The 20679-nt window shown below is 31.1% G+C and overlaps 1 non-coding gene and 1 pseudogene across 1 annotated transcript; both read left to right on the plus strand.

Annotated features, from left to right (window-relative positions):
* The first annotated feature begins 1107 nt into the window (after window positions 1-1107).
* On the plus strand, window positions 1108-1215 carry LOC131175158 (small nucleolar RNA R71). Its single transcript, XR_009145320.1, has one exon. It is a non-coding gene; the product is annotated as a small nucleolar RNA R71 (small nucleolar RNA).
* A 13710-nt stretch (window positions 1216-14925) lies between these two features.
* Window positions 14926-17828, plus strand: LOC131174445 (probable terpene synthase 8; annotated as a pseudogene).
* Window positions 17829-20679: the final 2851 nt, after the last annotated feature.

Below are 20679 nucleotides of genomic sequence, written 5' to 3' on the forward strand. Positions count from 1 at the left end.
AGTCTCTTCTTATTTGAGAGAATTTCTTTTAGAAACTTAGCATAAGAAGGCATTTGGGAAAGAGCATCGATAAAAGGTACATTTATATATAGCTTCTTCAAAACCTCTAAGAACTTCCCAAATTGCTTATCAAGCTTGGCTTTTTGAAATCTCTGTGGGAAGGGAAGCTGTGGCTTGTAAGGCTCTGGAGGTATGTATTTCTCTTCTTTCTCTTCAACCTCCTCTTTACCTTTTTCTGCACTCTCTTGTTTTTCATCTCCCTTGACATCTTTCTCATTTTCTCTCTTCTCAACTTTTTCACTCTTCTCAGTATGCACTATTTTACCACTCCTCAGTGTGATGGCATGACATTGCTCCCTTGGATTTTCTGTTTGACTAGGAAGTTTCCCCATAGAATTGGTACTTGATGAGCATGCTTGTTGTACAATCTGATTTTCCAGCATCCTATTGTGTGTTTGCATTTGTTCCAGCCTTGCTTTCATCTCTCTCATCTCTTCATCACGCTTAGTTTGATTAGCAAGAATTTGTTGTAATAAAGCCTCTGTGGTGAAACTTTGTTCTTGATGTCTTGGTAGAGGTGCAGGAATTGCATTCTTTTGCTGAAAATTAGGTGGTGGTTGCCTAGGTTGTTGGTATTGATGCCCTTGTTGTTATGGTGGAAAGTTCTGTGTTGAAGCTTGATTTTGCTGATTCTCCCATGAAAAATTAGGATGATTCCTCCAAGCATATGAAGGATAATCTACTCCACAGCTCATTGTTCCTTCTGCATAAGTAACTTGTTGAGAACTTCCAGAGCATGATGATGAACTGACTAGCATACTTAAATCCTCCATTTTCTTAGCAAGGACATTAGTGAGTGCATCAAATTTGGCAATGATCATGTTGAATGGATCAAGCTCATACATTCCAGCAACTTGCCTTTTTTGAGTTAGAGTTGACCCTCTTGGACTACTCCATAAATGACTGTTCTTTGTTATTTTCTCTAACAACTCATAAGCTTCATCTTCATGCTTAATGATGAATTCCCCTCCAGTTTGAGCATCAATGATTCCTCTGATAGCAGGAGTGAGATTTGTGTAAAAATTCTGGTTTATCATCCATTTAGGAATGGCATGATGTGGATATTGTCTCTCCAACTCCTTCCATCTCATCCATGACTCATAAAGGGTCTCATCTTCTCTTGGTCTAAAAGCAATCATTTGATTCCTCAACTCTTGAGTTTTTCTAGGTGGAAAGTATTGGGCAAGAAATGCATCAGTGAGCTGCTCCCAATTTGTAATTGAGTTGTGAGGTAAAGAATCAAGCCAATCCAATGCTCTATCTTTCAAAGAGAATGGAAACAATTTTAGCCTTGCTGCATCATCAGACACTCCAGGTTGTTTTTTCATATCACAAATCATAGCAAACTTCTTTAGATGTGTGTGTGGATTTTCAGAAGGATGTCTTCCAAATTGAGAATTCTGAATCATTTGTAGTACTCCAAAATCCATCTTATAACTATTTGCATCAATTCTTGGTCTTGCTATACTCTCTCTTAAGTCATCAAAATGAGGAAATGCACGATCCATCATACTTCCCTTAGACACATTATTAGCATTCACAACCTCTTCACCTTGGGCTACATTTTCATTATTTCAATTATTTCCAGCATTAACACCACCAATTCTAATTCTTTCATCAGCCATGTCTGCTTCAATTTCAGTTTCTCTCAAGGCTTCTTTTCTTTTTCTGATTTCTTTCTTGTTGGCTCTACAAAATTTCTCAATTTCAGGATTAAACAATAAGGATGTGTCACTTGTGCTTCTAGCTCTTCTCATAAAAGATTAAGAGTACCTAAAAAAGAACAAACAAACACAAAATGAAAAGATAACAAAGATAAAACTATAAACAACTAAAATAATCAAGAATTCAATCTTAAACAAACAACTCCCCGGCAACGGCGCCAAAAACTTGATGAGTCCCAACCGCAAGTGCACGGGTCGTTCAAGTAGTATAGAAAAAGATATCATTCCAACGAGGAGTTGTGTTAATGATTGAATTTTTTACGTAAAATAAAGTATGTTAAAACTGTATTTTAATCAGATTTTATAAAAGAAATTTAGGAATTTGAAGCATAAGGTATGAAAATGCAAAACTTAATTCAAACAATGACTAATTTAATAATTCGCAAAATAAAGAAATTGATTAATATTAATAATGAAAACTAATAAAATGAGATTAAACTAAACACTCAAAAGTAAAATTCCCAGCCATAATTGATAAAAGACGATTCTGGAGTTAAGGGTTCATATTTAAGTCATTTTGGGATTTTCCCTAGCTAGCCCAATCCATGAAATTTATGGGTTTAAAGGAGATTAATTCTAAAATCCTTTGAAAACTCTTTCGAGTGAGACAAAGAGTGCCTTAATTAACTTAATCCTACTTTCGTGGAGTTAAAATTAACCAAGACCCATTAGGTTCTTTAATCAATCTATTAAAACCCTCTTAACCCTTAGTCTATTTCTAGATCTAAGATAATTAAGTCCAATTTCTTGATTAACTATCACTTGGTCTTCTCCTTTCGGTGCTTCAACCAAGGATTAAGAACATAACTTAATGGGGCCCTTCATTAAGCATGTGAATAAGCACACAAGAAATGGATTAAACCTCATAAATTTCATTAAATTGGGACTAACCCAGTTCAAATCCACAAAAATAACTAAAATATTACATCCCTTACTCTAGAATCAAAGAAAACTACTCACAATCCATGTTTAACACAAGAAATTCTAAGTAAAAGAGGAAATAAATCATGAAAATAAACTAAAACTAAAGAAACCCGATACAAGAAAGGTAGTAAATATGCAAGAAAGGAAAGAAAACACCAAATCTGTCTGGAAATGGAGGGGGTGGTGTTTTAGCTCCCTTTTCTTGACTCTTTAGCTGCTGCCCTCTTCTTTTCTTTTTCCTCCCCCCTTCTAAAATGAGATAAGGGCCTATTTATATCTTTTTCTCTGACAAGGAGCCCTAAAATGGTGTGTTTGAGGTGTGATTTTCTGAGGGAATCTTCTGCCAGCTCATTATGAAGTCTTTATGGGACTGCATAAGTGGACTGCATAAGTTATGCAGTCCCTTATGCAATTTTCGGCTGGTTTCTGGCTCTCTGTGCGAAACTACATGAGCAGGGTGCAAAACTGCATAAGTTATTCAGTTTTCTGTGAGGTCGCATAAGCAAGGCATGAATCTGCATAAGTTATGCGGCAACTTATGCAGATTTCGACAGGTAGTGGGGACAATTTCTTCTCCTTATGCAGAACTGCATAACTTATGCGGCAAGTTATGCGCAATTTGGCCGATGCATATTTCAATTTTGAAATTTGTTTTTGGCATCTTTGGCTGTAAAAGTCACTCCTCAATGGCAAAATTTCTTTTTAGTCCTTCAAAAGCACCATTTTTCCTACAAAATAAAGTAAAAATTACAAATTAATCAAAAATTGGCAATTATGAAAAACTAACTAAATAACTAATGAAATTAGCTAAAAGTGACTAATAATCAAATAAAATGGCTATAAAATTAAACCTAAATGACTATGCAAAATGTATGCATCAAATCTGTGCACTTGCAAACACATATCAAGCTTTTGGCGCCATTGCCGAAGATCGGTGCTTTGATATCAAAGTAGTTAATTTTGCTAGTAATCTAGATATTTCTTTCCTTTTTATTTCATTCTTCTGCTTTGTTATGTTATTTTTCTTGTGATATACTTCATGATGTTTCATCAATAAATAATCACAAATTTTGCTCAACAACACTTAGAGCCATTTTATGCTACTTGGGGAAGGTTCAATGATAAGATAGAGATATTCTCTTGTCACAATCTTTCAAATTGGTATCTTACTCTTTGTTTTTATAATGGACTAGATGATACTACAAGAAATTGGGTGGATAATGGACATGGGCAACTGGTGGTCATCTTTTACATAGAAACCATGAGAAAATAGTTCAATTATTAAATGATATGGCAGATTATGACTACCATTCGCGTTGGGATCCTTCAATACAGGATTGGAGTCATCAATATCCTACATATATCTCTCAACCTATTGACACAAACCATTCATTTGAGCATCAGGAAGATAAGAGTTCGACACTTGAAGAGATAGTTGCTCGAATTGAAAAATGAGTTAAACAAAAATTGGCGTTAGATTTTGATGAAAATCAATTGCTGAAACAAGATATGGAGAATGAGAAAACTTTTTAGGAATATGAACTTCAACTTGAAAAGACGAATTCAAGGTTTGAAGAGATAATAGCTCAGTTGTAAGAAACAATGAGAGAGGATAGTGAAATCTATCGATGAAACAAAATTTGGATAATGATGGCACTTCATGGGAAAATGAGAATCAATCAAAAGGGAAGAATTCAAGACTTGAAAAGGTGTGTGCTCAGTTAGAAAAATTTTGATAATCAATCTAGAATAGAGGATGAGACTTTTGATAGCCCAATGGTGTATAATGAGGTCCTACTCTATGATGATGAATCAAAAACTAAAGGTAGGAAGAGTAAGTTGACATACGAAGAATCTTCATGAAAATTTGAGCCTTCAAAAGGAAATAGAGCCTATAGTGGAAGAACACAATTCTTTTGAAGTTGTGGGTCATTAGAAGAGTTTCCACATGAAGAAGAGCTTCCACATGAAGAAGAGTAGCAAATGGAGCTGGTGAATGAAGAAGATGTGAGCTTATTAATGGTACTACCACATATGCCACTCGAGGATCCTTACCTGTCAATGACAACACCCTCACCATGCTATGTTCTCACTGAGCTAAAGGAAAAATTGGAGTATCCTTCCTAAGGATATCAGTCAAAGCTAAGTGTTATTCATGCTAGGCATATAATATTTTTAAATATGACCAATCTTGATAATGTCTCAAACTAAGACCCAGAAGTAATATTATACAATAGCTACTATAGGCGGAGGCTACTCTTTGATGAGCAATTATCCAAATGGTCAAGCTAAAGACCCAAAACAAGCACTCTTGAGAGGCAACCCAAGCTAAAGATTTTGATATCCTTTCTTTTTGTCATTTCTTTTAAGTTCTGTTCACATTTAGTTGCATTTAATTTTAGATTAATTCTAATTAAAGTGTTTCCCCAAATTTTGATTGGTATTGTCTTCCTTTGGCTATAGGTATATAAGAAGGAAAAGAAAAAAAGATTGCTTGAGGTTTGAACAAAGGAATGGAAGGTTAAGTTTGGTGGAGTAAAGGGAAAAGGCACGCATCAAAAGGAGTGACCCTAATCTTTTTTTGTCGTAATAAAAATTCATTGTTTTTATGATTAAGTCATTGGAAATCAAATTCTTGATTTTGAAGCGATATATTTGATTTTCATCATATTACAGTTTGATGCATATCTTATGTTTGATGGATTTTTGTGAAGTGGAATTTTGCTATTTTTTTAGAAAAATGTAAGAAAAATGCAAATTTTTGTGTGTGGTTTTGTTTTAGTGTCATATTGCATTAGATCCCAATTTTATATTGAATTGGAGTGAAATAATTTTTGAGAAATAGTAAATATCATGCATAGGTGGGAGTTGGTTATGGTTAGCTATGGGATTCATTATCTAAAGGTTTAAAATAAATTTGCAAAGAAATAAATTTTATGAGAAACAGTAGAGGTCATGTTTTATGTGAGTTTGCATAAGATTCCATGGTTAGGCATGATCTTTTCTGTTCAATTGTGGTCCTAACTTGTTACTTTTTTCTTAATGGAGCATTAAACTTAATGGCTGGGTTTGAGAATGTCTCCAAGGCGCATGGCCAGCCATGTGTTTTTCCATGGCTAGCTGTGCACCTTTTTTCATTCATAATTGTGATTTCATGGGCAAAAAGTTACATGGCTTCATGTGAGAATCTCTCCAAGCCACATGGCCACCCATGTGCCTCTCGGTGCTTGGCAATGAGTAATTTTTCACCCTGAACCATGCATGTCCTCTTCCTTTTGTAATTGTTCTTTTGTTTTCTTGTGTTTTCATTGGTTCATTTCACTTTACCTTAAGTCATGTGATTTAATTTTGTCTTATTATGCATACTTTTAGTTAACAACATCTTCTTTTCTCCTCAAAACAAACACACACTTATCTTTCTTCCTTCATAAATATTTTACTTTACTCCATTGTAGTTTCCATTTTCATGGCACATTTTTCTTTGTTTAGCCATTGAAGACAATGTCTTTGATAAGTTGGGGGTGCATATTTTATTTCATTTTTATTTTTTTTTGTTTATTTTTTACATAAAATTTTTATTTTGTTTATTTTGTAAAATATGGTTGTAATTTTTTATTAAGAAATTTAGAAGAAAATAATTTTGGCCATTGTTGTATTTAATTATTTCAATCTAAGTTGAAGAGTTAAATATGTAATTTAGTTAATTTTTTATTTGTGATATGCTTAAATGGGATTCTATGCAATTAATGATTATTTTTGCTTCACCAAACTTGTATATTTATTTTATTCTATCTATGAAAACAAAATGTGGATAGTGTGTTTAAGAAATGAATTAAGCAAAATAATTTTGCTTTTAATGTGAGAGTTAATTAATTATTGTGATTCGAGCATGCATTGATCTTAATTGATGTTCCTTCTTTTGATATATATATATATTTATACATAGTTTTAAAAAAAAAAAAAAAAAAAAAGATTAGCAAAATAAAATTGCACAGTCTATTCCGCTGGTTGGAGTTGTAAATAACCAAGAAAATTCATAAGTCCTATATTTGTTTTTGAGTTAAACAACAGCTTGGATTATGAATATGCAAAGCACTTTGAATTTGTGATTGCTAAGTAACCAGGTGCCTTCATGACTAGTATCGGTATTCGCATAAAAAAGCAAATGACGATATAAGGAAGAGTACCAAAAATGTTGTTCAGAAAAAAGAAAGGAAGAGAAAGAAGAAAATGTAAATAAATAAGAAACAAAGGAATAAGGAATTAAAAATTAAGGTTTTTGCATATTTTAACTCATAATGATTAGTTGATTTTCATTTCTATTTTGTTTGGTTATGATTTTTGAATATCCTAGGAATACTATCTCATTAGTGAAAATAGACTAATGAAATTATATGTTTGATTGGAGTGCATAGTTTAATTGCTTTATTGTTATTTAAAGGAAGCAAAATGATTATTAATACCCTGTGATTTGCGTGTTTTATTAATAGGAGTCTGAGATTTTTTTTTTTATTTAAGGGCTTATATTATTATGTCGTTAGTACTTAAGGACAATTACTAAACAGCGTCAATTTCTATTGATGTGGCAAGTCTCATAGTGCTATAGAATTAGCGTGTTGATTAGGTCTCACATATTTAATTGTATATAATCATATCATCTATTTAGTGCCAAGTTAAGAAGTGCAATGGCCTGGCCCACTAGTGATATTGTCCGCTCTGGACGGAAGCCCTCACGGTTTTAAAACGTGTCAATAGGGGTTACGAACCACCAACTTATAAACCCAGCATCTCTCCCGTGTTTTGCCGATGTGGGATTTGCCTAGGGTGCTACAATTCTTCCCTTCTAATAAAATTTTGTCCTCGAAATTTACATAGTGTAAATAATCGAGGGACCGCTATCTCCTTGTCTTTTCTCTTTTTTGTGTTATAATACTTCACTTTTTCTTTAGTCTGTCTTATTTATCCTAGTTCTACAATCTTATTGTAACACCGTAGGCAAATCCCATATCGGCAAAACACGAGAGAGATGCTGGGTTTATAAGTTGGTGGTTCGTAACCCCTATTGACGCGTTTTAAAACTGTGAGGGCTTCCATCCAGAGTGGACAATATCACTAGTGGGCCGGGCCATTACATTAGTGGTATCAGAGCGAAGGTTTAGGCGGTCCTAGACCTAGATAGATAGAAAGAAATAGTTGCATCACATGCATGGGACTGTAGATAGAGTCGAGGTGACACTAATGCAGATCTGTTCTTTGTCTGTTTTATAGGATCGATGGCATCTGATCCTTCAGAGCACGAACCTCCAGGACCGATAGAGGAGGAAGTAGAGAGTCACGCACCTGCTCCTAGTCGGGGGCGCGATGTGATGAAGCAAATCCATCATTGGGTACTTTAGTAAGGCCACAACAGGCCTTCCTAGAGCAAATGACTCAATTACTCCGTCAGGTCACTGGAGCTATGCCACCACCTCCCCAGCTAGTATATAGGACCCCAGTAGAGAGAGTTAGAAATGATGAGCAGTTTAGGAGACGAGCGGTGCAAGAGAGGGTGCGAACTTTGGCCGATCCAGTAGCAGTACTCTGAGCAAGAGACCCAGGGGGTCTCTGGGTTAGATTCAAAGCAGAGAACAGAGGCAGAGGTTCCTATTTGCCCCGAGGAGAGGAGTTCAGATGAGTGTATCAATTGACAATTTTGAGGGTCTTATAGCACGGAGATCAACCTCGATGCCAGTTTGTACACATTGTAGGAAGAACCACAGAGGAAAGTGTAGATTGCTAACGGGTGGATGTTTCAGATGTGAGTCCATAGAGCATTTTTTTTTTTTTTGAGAGATTGCCCATGGAGGAGTGCTCCCACAGCTCCACCACAAACTCAGAAGTCTGCCCCGACAGTACAGAGGGGTAGAAGACCGATGAGACCAGAGATAGCTGGTACATCACAGAGAGCTTCTAAGACTATAGAACACCCTGAGGCTAAAGTAGCATCCCACGTGTACGCTATAGCTCGAGAGGAGCCAAATCCGGTAGACGTTATCAGAGGTATATTTCCTAATTATAATACCTTTAAGTATGTATTGATAGACCCTAACTATGTTCACCCCTATATATGCATTGTACCTCCTGTTGAAAGAGGATACCGATAGATGGGTCAGAAGATGACATACTTGTCACCAACCATTTAGGTCACCAGGTGATTGTAGATTATCAACCGAAAAGGATCGTGTTAAAGATAATAGATGGAAATGAGAAGGAGGCTGTATATGAGATGAAAGAAGATGAGTACAGAACTGGTTGGAAAAAAAAAAAAGAGTTAGTCTATTGGGATATACCGTGGTAACTATGCAATGCTCTTGATGTTTGTCTTTGTAGTGCAGATTCTGATGCAGACTTGGGACAACTGTGTAGAGCTACGTATTTCCAATAGTAAATCGAGATAAGGATAAGTGTAACACCCTAGGCAAATCCCACATCGGCAAAACACGGGAGAGATGCTGGGTTTATAAGTTGGTGGTTCGTAACCCCTATTAACGCATTTTAAAACCGTGAGGGCTTCAGTCCAGAGCGGACAATATCACTAGTGGGCTGGGCCGTTACATTTGTGGTATCAGAGCCGCTCCGCATGCAACCTTGAGCGATGGTGGGGCAAACCTCAGCGAGGACGCTGAGTCCCATAAGGGGGGTGGATTGTAACACCCTAGGCAAATCCCACATCGGCAAAACACGGGAGAGATGCTGGGTTTATAAGTTGGTGGTTCGTAACCCCTACTAACGCGTTTTAAAACCGTGAAGGCTTCAGCCCAGAGCGGACAATATCACTAGTGGGCCAAGCCATTACATTTGAGATACCACAAATGTAATGGCCCGGCCCACTAGTGATATTGTCCGCTCTGGACGGAAGCCCTCACGGTTTTAAAATGCGTCAATAAATTCTGAACCACCAACATAAACCAGCATCTCGTGTTTTGCCGATGTGGGATTTGCCTAGGGTGTTATAGAAGAATGGGAAAAAAAATAGAATATGCTGACATTTACTCCCTATTGTGAGGAAATCAATAAGCAGACTGATATATAACACTAGCTTATAGGAGTATTGGGAGACTTATCACAACAGCATACATTGACGCTATTCAGTAATTTTATTTTTAAGTGCTTGTAACACCCTAGACAAATCCCACATCGACAAAACACGGGAGAGATGCTGGATTTATAAGTTGGTGGTTCGTAACCACTATTGACGCGTTTTAAAACAGTGAGGGCTTTAGCCCAGAGCGGACAATATCACTAGTGGGCCGGGCCATTACATTTATGGTATCAGAGCCGCTCCGCGTGCAACCTTGAACGATGGTGGGGCAAACCTCAGCGAGGACGCTGAGTCCTATAAGGGGGGTGGATTGTAACACCCTAGGCAAATCCCACATCGACAAAACACGGGAGAGATACTGGATTTATAAGTTGGTGGTTCGTAACCACTATTGACGCGTTTTAAAACCGTGAGGGCTTTAGCCCAAAGCGGACAATATCACTAGTGGGCCGGGCCATTACATTTAAAAAAATTTGGACCATTTCTCGATTTGTGCGTGTCATTACATTTAAAGGACATTAAAATTTACAATAGACATGACAAGATAAGATAGGGTGCTCCGGCACCGAATGTGGCACTTCTTGCTCGGCTATACAATAGACGGGTAAGGGGCATCACATTTAGTGGTATCAGAGCTGGACTCCCTCTAGTACGATGTGTGGTGCGAGGACGATGTGTGGTGCGAGGACGCACCAGGCGGAAGCTGGTGGGCTTGTCATGACCCAGGGATGGGGTTGGGACGTGCTTGTTCAACCAGCTACGCACTGGAGTGGAAACTTCGTGTCCCACATCGGAAACGGGAAGAAAAGATTTGGGCCATATATGTGGGAGCCTTCCTCACCTGGTTAGCGCGCTTTGGGGAATGAAACCTCCCAAGGGACAAATCCGTGAGGCCCATAGGCCAAAGCGGACAATACTAACTGGAGAAGGATCGAGCTGTTACAGTGCTACTATCGTAATAACATAGACTCTTAAGTGGAAAAAAAAAAAAGAAAAAAAACCCTCAATTCCCTGTTAATAAAACACACAAACCACAATGTAATAAAATGTACTTTTCACTATTATTTTATTTATTTATTTATTTTAATAATTAACTTTTGTTAAGACTGAAACTCGCGAATTCAAAGTTTTAGAGGCAACTCTATGAGCTAAATTAAAGCTCATTAGGTATCATTTTATTTAATTAACCATGTTGATTGCATGGTAGGCTGACTTATATGTATATCCTAATTGAACGTATCTCTATGTTTAATTAAGTGCTCTTCAACATTAATTTGAAGGATGAAAAGAAGAAGAAAGATGGTCCTTCAAGTGTAGGTTGCTACATGAATGAACATTGTGTATCAAGAGAGAAGGCGATAGAAGAAATAAAAAAATGCGTGAAAATGCATGAAAAGACATGAATAAAGATTGCTTGAAGCCAACTGCTGTGTCAAGGATTCTGCTCAAATACTATCTCATCCTTGCACGCACAATACAATTTGTTTATACGAATGGTGATTACTTATATATTATAATTAATCTAATTATTTAACTAAAATGTAATAAAATAAAATAATTATATTTAAAAGATTAAAGCTTTAGTTAAATAATTATAAAATTTATTTTCTATTAAATAATTATAATTATAAAAAATTTAAATACATTATAAAATATATAATTATTTACTTATATATTTTATTAATAAAATAAAATTTAAGAAATTAAATCATTTCAAATTAAATTAATTTAAATGAAAATAATTAATTTATTAATGGAATCAAACTTTAGAGAATAAGTTCTTCTCATAAAAATATAAAATCTAACTTATAATTTTTAACATACTCCAAAAATTAATTTATAATATACTCCAACACATAAGTCCAAATTAAACTTTATGTCAACTTCCAATAAGTCATCACACGTGCGTGCTATCACAATAAAAATGTGGATATCATTTTGCTTTACTGTGAAAGCATCTTTTGATGTTGATATTTATCTAAAACTTGATTAGGGACAATAATTTATTTTGTCTCTTATTTCATTTACTATTATTTGATAGGGACCAACAAAATGAATAGTCTCCTATTTTGTCCCCTTGGATCCTAATTTTGTGATGATATTTTTTTAATAAAAAAATATTTTTAAAATAAATGAATATATTATTAAAAAGAAATTAATTTTAAAAATTAAAGACAATATTACTATCATAATTATGATTGATTATCTATTTTATAAATTTAATAAATTTATTTTTTTGTACTATTAGTTCAAAGAACTTCTTTGGGGTACAGTGATGTAACGATGGACATATATCATTATTTGATGAGTATCGGCGGTTATGGAGCTTTCCGGCAACATCCTTCTTTGGAATGGAAAATATTGTAGGGATGATCATGGAGCTCGAGTGGATAGAAATGAAGCAAAAATTGTCAATGCTTGTGGGTTAATTTCTCTCCAGGAAAATGACTTAGCAACCCTCACAAACTGAGGATTGCTTGAAGCCTACTGGATTGCCAAGTACTCTTCTCAAGTATTATCTCAACCTTTCATGCACAATAGTGTTATCTCTCTCTCTCTCTCTCTCTCTCTCTCTCTCTCTCTCTCTCTCTTCACATATCTTATCTCTCTTTCTGTTTTCTTATTCTTCTTTTTTCAAAATGACAAAATCACAATTACCTCTAATTCCAATATTTGAACAATAATCTCAAAGAAATTCTTAAAGTTTCGATAGTCCAATCTCATAAAATATATATACATATAAAAATCCAAAAATAGAAATTATATTGCTCAAAAAAATTTCAATGGAAGCGAGAGAGAGAGAGAGAGAGAGGGCGTGTTCTAATTGTAATAAACAACTTTTTTAAGAAATTGTAAAATTTCAATAAAGAAATATATAAATAAATTTCACAATTTCAATCAAAATTCTATAGCCCAATTACAACAATATAAAAGACATGTATAAAATAATTAAAACCTAAGAAAGAAGAGAAAAAAAAAAGAAACTAATTAATAAAGTAATAGTGAAGAGAGGTTAATGAATGATTTTCGTTAATATCCTACCATTGTTATGTAAGCCTCATATCGCTTGAAAGCAATTCGACCAGCATCCCTCAATCTCAGCCTTCAATTATTTTTATTTGTTATAGTCATTCAATTTGAGATAAACTAGCAGCTATTTATTCAATATGTAAATGACACTATTGTTGCAATTGTGTTTATTTGATATTTTTATTACTTATTGATTAGTACTATATGTTAAAAAGGTTTTTAAATATTATCTTATTAACATAAATTAAAATTTAAATGTTATTATAAATTATATTTCAAAAGTAATTTAAATTAAATTGCAACTTTTTAGACATTGCCCACTTCTATTATGTTATAAATGGCAATAGAGATTAGCATAAGAATTACAAAAGCACAAGAATTCTTATTTTTTAAATTTTATTTGAATTAATTATGTCATACCATATTTTAATTTTAATTCAATTAATGTTATCCAATATTTATTTTAGAAAAGGAATTGTACATAAATTTTTCTATCATCATTTTCTCCATCATCTTTAAACTTATAGCATAAAAATCAAATTTCATCAATAATTGATTCAACAAGTTTTTTTTTTTATTTTTCAAATTATTTTTATTAAATTAATATTATACAGCACTGTGAAATTTTTTAATCCATGTCTTTTTCCTATTTCACATTTTTTTCAAAGTTAATATGTTAATCTGAAGGAAAAATACCAAATTAATTAATCTAATAGATTCCCTTCAAACACATAAAAAAGTTGAAACATTAAGTCTTGAAAACTTTGATTGATTGATTGATTACAAAGTGATTACAAGATTACAAAAATAAAATATAAGTCTTGAAAAGTAAATGTGATAACTAATAAATTAAAAATTAATATAGTAAAAAATAAATTGATTATTAGAATTTGATTTGATTGATTTGTTGGGCTTTTTTGTCACTATTCATCTGATATTTATAGTTTTTTTTTATCTTAAAAGGGTCAAAAAGATCATGATTCTGTAGTTGATAGAATTTACCTTTACTGTCTGTAAATAACCTCTTCTAGTTGCTCTCTTCGCTAAATGTCTGCTAACTCCTTTCTTATATTTTTTCATTTTCACTCTAGAATGGATAGTGGGCTTAATGCTTTCAATTTTGCTAATGTGGCATTAAAATAATATTTTCAATTATTTTTAATGATAAAAAAAAGAAAATATAATTTACACACTGCTCAATATTTCATGCAAGAAAGAGATTTTATTTACTTTGGACATGGTGATTCCGAAAGTTAGATATGTTGATGTGGAATTTTGTATAAAGACCCTGACTTTCAGAATCACTATCAACATATTTCTAAACTTGGAATTTGCATATTCACTTTTGCTATCACTATCAAGAATCACTGATGTAGCATAACTCCCAGTGAATTACTGGATTAGTATTACTAAGAATTTGGGTAGAAGTAGCAGTTTTATTGTTGAAGCTGTAAGATTGAACTAACGCACTTGATAGGTCGATACCTCTTTTCACTTTAAGCACAGCTTCCATCATAACTACCTTGAGAAGTTCACGGCTGAAATTTCCTCCCAAACTCCCTAGCACAACTAGACACCGTGTCAAATTCTTCTAGCCTAGAGACTCAGCCATTAAAATACTGAAACTGACAAATAGAGCTTTTCAAAGAGAGCATGCATAAGTTTTTTTATAATATTTTGAAAGAAAAGGATCTCAGATTCTAATTATTTTAAAAATTTAAATAATTCACTTGATTTGCTAATAGTGTAAAACCTCAAGATACCCTTTGTCACAAAATGAACTATGGATCTTGAAGTAAAAATGAGCGAAACCACATGATATTTTTTTGTAATTTCCACTTTAACCTTTTAACCTAATTGTTTAATTCCCACAATTTCAATATTTACATATATAATCATTTATAATATATATATATATATATATATATATATATATATATATATATATATATATAATGTTTAAAACGATTAAAAGAAAAAAAAAAAAACTAAAAACAGACAATGACAGCTATGGGCTGACAAATGACTTAAAAATGCTGGCATTCTCTCTATAAATAGCGTTGCTTTTCTCCGTTTAGGGCAGGTACAAGCAAGTGATCAATTGTTTTAATTAGCGAGCAGGTGCTTTGCAGGAAAATGACCACTCAAGCCAAAAGTGAGCAAGAAAATTTTCGTCCATCGGCAAACTTTCCCTCTAGCGTTTGGGGTTGCTCTTTTGCTTCCCTATCCTTCCAAGATTCGGTATATCTCTATCATATTTATAATTAATAGATAATATGAAAAATTCTAATTTAGATCTAGTATATTATGTATCCAAGATATAACATATGTAAAATAGATTGAATTCGGGTATCTGTGTTTTGGGTTCATGATAAATTTATTATTGATTTTGATGTTAAAAATTCTTTAAATTTAGTATTTTTCTATTTAATCATGATGTTAAATTGGCATTTAATTGCTGTCTGTGCAGGAGTATGAATCACTTTGTAAAGAGGTGGAAATATTTAAAGAAAAGGTGAAAGATATATTAATGCAATCTACAAGAGGATTAATCGAAAATATTGAATTTATTGATATATTATGCTGCCTTGGAGTGTCATATTATTTTGAGAATGAAATTGAAGAACAATTAAACCATATTTTCATTGCTCTTCCCACTTTCCTCCATGAAAATGACTATGACCTTCACGTTGCGGCGCTTCTATTTCGGATCTTAAGACAACATGGTCATAAAGTGACTTGTGGTAAGTGTCTGTATATAAATATTATCAATATTAAGAAGATTAATATGTGATGTGGGTGATCATCATGAATTAGATGTTTTTAACAAATTCAAAGACAATGATGGACGGTTCAAGAAAACAATCACCAATGATGTGAAAAGCCTCCTTGGCTTATACGAAGCTAGCTTTCCAAGTGTGCATGGAGAAGATATTTTAGATGAAGCCCTTGCTTTTACAAAGCCATACCTGGAAACTCTAGCTGAGCAGGCAAGCCCCCATCTTGCTGAACATATAAAGAATTCTCTGGTGTGGCCAATCCATCAAAGCATGGAAAGACTAAAGATTCACCAATATATATCCTTTTACGAAAAAGAGGAGTCTCGCAATGAAACTCTGCTGAAGTTTGCAGAGTTGGACTACAATCGAATTCAATTATTATATAGACAAGAGCTAGCCATTCTCTCAAGGTAAATTTTGTTTCACATGCACACACAGGGTATAGATTAATTAATTTAACATGAATTGAATTATGTTATATTATCAGGTGGTCGAGAGACTTGAATGTTATGCACAAGTATCCTTATACAAGAGATAGAATTGTGGAGGCCTATGTATGGGCACTTGGATGCATTTGCGAACCTCAGTTTGGTGCTTCTCGGTTGATGATTGCTAAGTATGTGCAAATGGTGACAGTGCTAGATGACACATACGACGCATATGGAACACTGGATGAGCTCTATCGTTTTACAGCTGCATTTGAAAGGTTATAGGAACTTGACATGGAATACATAACAAAATTTCAATCACCATATATACAAAAGTGAATATAACCCAACCATATTTTTTTCCTGCAAATTTTCAGGTGCAATGTTGATGGCATTGATGATCACCTACCTGGGTACATGAAATATCTTTACAAGGATTTTTTGAAACTTTTTGAAGAGACGGAGAATGATGGCAATGAAGGAAGCTCTTTGAAAACCTCTTATGCCAAGGAGATGGTAAGATTTGCTGGATACTATTTTCCATTTAATTAATTAGTTTGATAGTTTTTGATGGCTAGTACGCTTATAGACATTGGTTGACCCTTGATTTTGAGCAATTAGTTTAATTTTTATTGGAAAAGAGTTTGCGTAATTGCCTTCATTGTTTAAAGAAAATGTTCTCAAGTTGAATGGCTTTAATTTTTCTTTTTCCCCATTTAACATATGTAACTGATTTCTTTCTTTTTCCCCTTCTGTTATTAGTTTAAAGAACTGACAAGAGGCTACATAATTGAGGCACAGTGGGCCAAAAATGGGTATGTGCCAGCATTCGATGATTATGTACAGAATGGATTAATCGTAAGCACTTGTGATGTCCTTGCTTCAGCATTCCTCCTTGGAATAAGGATGTAGGGATTAAGGAAATGGTATGGATACGAAGTAACCCAAAAATTGTTAACTCTGCCAAGTTACTTGGAACTTTGAAGAATGACATAGCAGGCCACGAGGTATTATTAATTTCATATATATATATATATATATATATATATATATAGGAAAATTCTAGCATGCATCTAAGCACTAAAAAACATATTCTCCTGATCTGATTTTTTTTTTTTTAACTGAAATAATATTATATGCAAAATAAAGGAGGAGCAAAAGCGGGGAGACTCTCCTTCAAGTGTGGAGTGCTACATGAAGGAATTTGGTGTGTCAAAAGAGAAGGCTGTTAAAGAGATTGATAAAATATTTGTAAATGCATGGAAGGACATAAATGAGGAACTACTTCTTCAGCCAAGACGTGTTTCAAAGATTATTCTCAAGTATTTTCTCAACTCTGGACGCATGCCAGAATTTCTTTACAAGTTCCTTGATTTCTACACCAACCCATCAAGTATGAAAGATTATGTCACAAAATTATTGGTTGATCCATTTTCAATATAAGAATGGATTGAGGAACTATATTTGTTGTGTTGTGGAGAAAACATCAAAATAAACTGAGTGAGCTGTCCCTTAGTCTGGTTATTCTGGGTTAGTCTATTGCCCATAGTTTAGTCTGGCTTATTTTGCTAAGTTTTTTCTTGTTTTATTAGTTTTAATAAGATTATGAATTAAAAAAAAAAAAATAAAAAACCGAGTGAGCTGTGTCATGTGTGTTCACTTTCAACTGAATAAGAGAAATGTCTCTCAATTCAAGCATGTTGTTTATAGTTGATATGCTGATTCTGTTTATTAATAAGAATGTTTGCAACCATTGGCATCCATTGCTCAATGGCCTAGTGTTTATTCTGTAATGTAAAAATCTATTTATTAATAATGTTTCAAATTAACCATTGGACAATCATTATTCAATAATTTTGAAGCACAATCTTTAAAATCGAGACCAATTATATCCAAATTTCAAATTTTACAACAATAAAATATAGATTTTAGGGTTCATTTTGTTGTCTACAAGCTATAAATTGTTCTCTTAACTTAAAAAAAAAGTTCAAATTTCTTCAAAATTGATTTTGTAGTTTAACATCGGGATATATGGTCCAAAATTAAAAAATTTAGATATAATTATCAATTAATGAAAGTATTTGGCCTTTATAAGTGCCAAGACAAGAAAAAAAAATTACTCTACTTAAATAAGAAGAAATGCCAAAAAAAAAAATTGCTAGTTAAATCTACTTGTTGGATTGGACGAACATTGGTGCTGAACCTTTCCTGTATCAAATTAAATCAATATTTTTATCCATCGTTGCCCCTATAGAAAGGATAATTTTAAGCCCTGTTTAGTTTACTAAAAATGATCCAAGAATGGGAATGAATGGATTTCATTCCTTTTGTAGATGTTTGAATTTTTTTTTTTTTCATTTTTATTCTCACAATTTAGATAATTCAATTCTCACAATTAAGAGAATCATCATTTCCATTTTTAATCTAGGAATCAAAAGTGAGAAATGAAATTGATTATCATGTTAAAAGTTAAATGCTCAATTTCATCCATTATTAGATATTTCAATTTTGATATTTTTCATATCATTAATTAAAATAATATCTTGTATTTTTATATAATTAATTAAAATTAAAAAGTGAAATAATAATAATAAATATTATTTTATACTTTCATATAATTAATTAAAAATTAAAATTAAAATGAAAAATAATTATAATAATTAAAAATATAAATTATTATTTTATATTTTGATATAAATAATTAAAATTAAAAAATTATGACTATAATTAATTTTAATTATTTAAATTAAAAATGCAAAAAATATATTTTATATTTTCTTATAATTAAACAAAATTAAAAATTTATAATTAATTATAATTGAAAATATAAAAAAAATATTTTTATTTTTTACAATTAATTAAAATTAGAAAACAAAAAAAAAAAAAAAAAAAAAATATATATATATATATATATATATATATATATATATATATATATATATATATATATATAAAGTAATTTTAGGTTAATTTTCATTAAGTATGAAATAATTTTATGCCGTAAACCTAATAAATATCATTGTCATTTAGGTATGTTAAATATGAAAATGATGTCAAACTACTCGATCGGCCTCAACCACATATCCAATAACAAGTCGTATACCATTTGTGTTTCTTACTTACAGTCAAGAGATATTGTATATACAAATACATAATGTATTAAATTTACATTCTTAATTAAAATTTTTAATTAAATAAAATATAAGTACAAATAAATTAAAAATTTTACATTTATATAAACTTTAAAATTAATTATTATTTTTAACGTGTAACACATGTTATGTGTTCACTATACAAATTCAAGATTTAATTTTTTATATGTAATTTTTTATTATTTTTATATATGACATAATATTATTATAATATTATAAATACTATATTTAATTTTTTTATGAATAGTATTTTGTAAAATTTTTTTAATATATTTATAAATTATAATATTTTGTTGATGTAAAGAATAAAATTAATTTGAAAATATGATTAATTAATAAAAAAAATTCTAAGCACTAATTTTATTTAAAATTTTAATTGATTTTATTAAAATTGTAAAATTAATGTTAGTTTTATTATAAAAATTGAAATGCAATTATAATAATTTCATTAAAATTTTTAATAAAAGTATTTTTTAATTTATTATATTCAACAATAATTTGAAAATATAAAATTATTTATTATTTTTTCTTAATAAAAATGAAATAAATGAAATTTTGTTTATATATAAAAATAGATTTTAAGTTTGATTAAAGTTATATTTTTATCAATATAAATAATTTAAAAAAAATTATAAATTTATAATGGTTGTTCTATTTAAATTGATTTAAAATTTCAAGTTCTTTGATTTTAATATTTAGTTAACCTTAAATTTTTTTTAATTAAATATTTATTTTTTAATAATATTTTTATAATTATATTAAAGATATTTTTATTCTTCCAATTTTTTCCTTCCTTTTAAGTGTGTGTATATATATATATATATATATATATATATATATATATATATATATATATATATATATATATATATATTGAAAATTAATAAAATTTTTAAATTATAATTTTATAGATATTTAAAACAATTAAAAAAATTAATAAGAATAATATTTCATATTTAATGCTTTTTATTAATTTTATTAAAATAAATTAAATAATTTTTTTTATAAATTAATAATACTTATAGTTTAATTAATTATTTAATGATAAAAATTAAAATTATTAAATATTTAATGATAAATATTTTATTGTTAAAAGTTATTATTATAATATTGAATATTGTTGAATGGGCAAGAAGTCACTAATTACTAATTAGTGATATATTTTTTCTTGCTAAATAATATTAACGAAAAATTTATAAGGATTAGCGATAGGTTATTATTATTAATATATATTATTTGCTACGAAATAATAGGTAAATTAATAATATTTTTATTTTTATTTTTTTAGTTTAATTAATTATTTAAATAATAAAAATATAATTATAATTAATTTTAAAAATAAATAATAATTTGAATAAAATTAATATTCTCCCTACCCTTCATACATTTTTATATAAAAATAATATAGATTTAAATAAAAAAAATTTAAAATAAATTAATTTTTAATAAAAAAATTAAATTTTGTCTTTTATTAATCACCACAAACATTTTTAGTAATAT

Source organism: Hevea brasiliensis, chromosome 16 (assembly GCF_030052815.1).
Source record: "Hevea brasiliensis isolate MT/VB/25A 57/8 chromosome 16, ASM3005281v1, whole genome shotgun sequence".
In the NCBI taxonomy this organism is placed as follows: domain Eukaryota; kingdom Viridiplantae; phylum Streptophyta; class Magnoliopsida; order Malpighiales; family Euphorbiaceae; genus Hevea; species Hevea brasiliensis.